Below are 4,058 nucleotides of genomic sequence, written 5' to 3' on the forward strand. Positions count from 1 at the left end.
CATGTGACTTCTGGTCACATGTTTAATTATTGGGTTGATAGGAATTAAACATTGAGGTAGGTTTAACAGCCAGATGTCTGAAGTACTTAAAAAGGGACTCGACATACTTTTTGGTCATAATTACAGTCTCGAATGCACAGAAGTTTGGTTTTATAAATGGGACCAAATATTAAATCCTACACTTGAAATGTTGAGATTTGCTAGATTTCTCTTTTTTACTAATTTATTTTGTTGCTCTGAGTCTTAGCTGTGGCACACGGGATCTTTGATCTTCATTCTGATATGGGATTTTTTCATTGGCAGCATTCAAACTCTTAGTTGCAGCATGTGGGATATAGTTCCCTGACCAGGGGTTGAACCCTGGGCCCCCTGCATTGGGAGTGCAGAGTCCTAGCCACTGGACCACTAGGGAAGTCCCTACATTTATAAACAAAATAAATATATAACTTGACCTTAAGAGAAAAGAATTTGATTTTTTTGATATTGCCTAAATGAACGACTGTTTCAAAAATCAGAGTAAACACCCAAATGCACTCCTTGTGGACACAACTATCCTTAGAGACACCAAAAATTTCTTCTTTAACACCAGGACAGTACTAAGCAAAAAACTATGGGATCCCTTGCTCTTGTAACCCTTATAGTCTATCAGGGGAGAACAGACAGTAATGAGGCAATAGTGCATGTAAAAGGGACACGCGAAAGTAGGGTTGTGGACTTCCCTGGTGGTCCAGAGGTCAACACGCCATACTCCCAATGCAGGGGCCCCAGGTTCGATCCCTAGTCAAGGGAACTAGACCACACATGCCACAACTAAGAGTTTGCACTCTGAAGCTAAAGATCCCACATGTTGCAAAGAAGACCAGGTGCAGCCAGATGAATTAATCACTTAATTTTTTTAAAAAGTACAACTGGAGCTTGAGTAATGGTGCATCTAGACTGGGAGTCAGAGAAGTGAGGACAAGCATGAGTTGGTCCAGCAGATGGAGTCGGGTAGGTGGTTCTGTCCAAGCAGAAGGAAAGAAATGGGACAGCCATGGCTACCAGTAATTCAGCATTCCTGAGTCAAAACTTGAGTGGGAAACAGGTACAGATGAAACCAGATAAGTAGACAGAGGCCGGATCAGAGGCCGGATCATGAAGGGACTTGTGTCCCAGGGAAAGGCATTTGTTTTAACCTGTAGGCAGTGGTGAGACATTAAAGAATTTCCATCTGATTTGATCCAATTTGCCTGTTACAGAGTTCACACTGGGAGAACGAAAGCAAACTGAGATGAAAGACAGGAAAACGATTGAAGTCCAGGTAAGAAATAGTGGAGAGGGAGAGGGAAAATGAAAGCAGAAAACATAAGATCAGGCTAAGGGTGAAATTAGTGCCTGAAGTACACATTCTCTTGGGCCATGTACACCTTGCTGCAAAATTTATCAGACAGAACAGATAGGAGGGAAGAAGGGGCGGGAGGCTGAGTCAGGAATTGAGATGAGAGCTTGGGCTAGAGGTGGGTTTCAGGCATCACAGGAAAATAGATGATCATTGAAGCCAGGGGTATAAATGGGATTTTCCAAAGACAGTATATAAATGGGAGGGGAGAGAACAGGGCTAAGGATAAAAAATGGGGAGAGTCTATACTGAAGGTGCAGGAAGAGGGAAAATAATCCAGACAAGGTGATTGAGAAAGTTCAGCACAAGAGGCAGGAAGTAATCCAGAAAGTGAGGAGTCCTGGTCTTAAGGGAGGGCAGGATACAAGGAGGTGGAGGAAGGTGAGCTCCAGGGTTAGAAGACCCATAAGACAAACACTCACATCATGAGGTCCCATCCAGCAAATATGTGGAAACCTCCCACCCTTACTTCTGTATCAGTAACATTTCTGATAAAAGTATAAAGGGGAAGAGAGTCTTCTCTGCTTTCCAGTCGCTTTCTGTTCTCTTTTGTTGTTGGTCAGTCACTAAGGCATGTCTGATCCTTTGCAACTCCATGGACTGCAGCATGCCAGGCTTCCCTGTCCTTCACAATCTCCCAGAGTTTACTCAAACTCATGTCCATTGAGTCGGTGATGCCATCCAACCATCTCATCCTCTGTCGTCCCCTTCTCCTCTTGCCCTCAATCTTTCCCAGCATCAGGGTCTTTTCCGATGAGTCAGCCCTTCGCATCAGGTGGCCAAAATATTAGAGCTTCAGAATTAGTCCTTTCAATGAATCTTCAGAGTTGATTTCTTTTAGGATTGACTGGTCTGACCTCCTTGCTGTCCAAGGGGCTCTCAAGAGTCTTCTCCAGCACTACAATTTGAAAGCATCAATTCTTTGGCACTCAGCCTTCTTTATAATCCAGTTCTCACATCTGTACATGACTACTGAAAAAAACCATAGCTTTGATTATATGGATCTTTGTTGGCAAAGTGATGTCTCTGCTTTTTAATACACTGTCTAAGTTTGATAGCTTTCCTTCCAAAGAGCAAGAGTCTTTTAATTTTGTGGCTGCAATCACCATCTGTAGTGATTTTCGAGCCCAAAAAGATAAACTCTGTCACTGTTTCCACTTCTTCTACATCTATTTTCCATAAAATGATGGGATGGGATGCCATGATCTTAGATTTTTGAATGTTGAGTTTTAAGCCAGTTTTTGCACTCTCCTCTTTCACCCTCATCAAGAGGCTCTTTAGTTCCTCTTTGGTTTCTGCCACTTTGACCAACAAGTAGTCATTAGCCAATGAACCCTTGTATCGCATTGGACCCCCAATGACCAACTCTGCCTTAAGAAACTCTACCCTTCTTCAGCTTCTGTGATTTAGCCTTTGTGGTTTTCTCTCCACACCTCCCTCTCTCTTACCTGCTGCCTTCCCCACCTTTCTCCTTCTCTTCTTGCTCTCACCCCCTCTCTGCAGGCATGTCTCAAGGCTCAGTGTTCACTCTATTGGTCTCATTCTACTCTCCTGGAATAATTCTGCCGGACTGATTTCATTTCCTTCTTCAGTGATCATTTTTTGGCTGATATTTCCTGGAAACCACAAAACACTGCTATTGTCGTTGTTCAATAAATCACTGCAGGGAGAGAATTGCTAGAAGTACACATCTTACATCCAGAAGCACAAATACACAGGCTGTACATACCTCATCCATTATGCCCCTGTTCTCTTTTTCTATTATTATTTTCAAGCAGCTCTAGGCAGCTTGGTGATTCCAAGCTTCTGGGACCATTGGCAGGAATAATAATGACTTATCCAACTGCAGCAACAAATCCAACCACACAACCAACATTTCTGCAAGTGACTTGGAAATTATGTATGGTCCTGCCTTTGAGAACTCACCCTGAGAATATACCAGACCCGCCAAGAAGTTACATTGTCAGCACCACTCATGCAAGTGGGTAACACAGCATTAGCCTCTTATTTCTATGAAAAGTAGTTCTATAATTTTATCATATTTCATCGATTCTAAGACTTACCTACTTTTCACATGATTACTTCTCAGAAATTGAAATGCATCTTACAGTTATAGTTAGCAGCACTTTTCTTTGTTATTAGAACATGAAATAATGATATGTTACAAGCTGTAGTCTTAAAGAGTTGATGGGATTGGGGTATGTGAAGAATAAGATGCAAAAGTAAATTAGTTTCATTCTGGGAGACAATAAGCACTGTGATTAAAAGGTAGGCTTAGAAATCACAGCTTGGGTTTAAATTTCAGTGTTGACACTTACTAGCTCTAAGAACGTGCAGAAGTTGCTTAATCCCTCTGAGTCTCCATTTTGCAACATGAAATTGGACTAAGGGACTAACAATATTTACCCCACAGGGTTTTGTGAGGTTGAAATGCTATTGTATGATGTGCTTAACTGTGCCTGGCACCTGGTAAATGCTCAGAACATCAGCTACATTCTATTCCTCTTACTTTTTCAAAAAGAAAAGAGGCAAGAAGCATAGGCACAGTATTAGATCCTTATTTTGAATGAATTAGGCAAACAACTCTCATTACAATCATGTAAGAGAAAGAATAAATGAATAGCCTGCGATTCAGAGTTGAATCAACAGGATAAGCAGATTCTCATACTTATAAATCATG

The 4,058-nt window shown here is 41.7% G+C and overlaps 1 non-coding gene across 1 annotated transcript; it reads right to left on the minus strand.

Moving 5' to 3' along the window:
• Window positions 1–338: 338 nt before the first annotated feature.
• Window positions 339–412, minus strand: TRNAG-CCC (transfer RNA glycine (anticodon CCC)). Its single transcript has one exon. It is a non-coding gene; the product is annotated as a tRNA-Gly (tRNA).
• Between the last annotated feature and the right edge of the window lie 3,646 nt (window positions 413–4,058).

Source organism: Bos javanicus, chromosome 13 (assembly GCF_032452875.1).
Source record: "Bos javanicus breed banteng chromosome 13, ARS-OSU_banteng_1.0, whole genome shotgun sequence".
Lineage (NCBI taxonomy): Eukaryota > Metazoa > Chordata > Mammalia > Artiodactyla > Bovidae > Bos > Bos javanicus.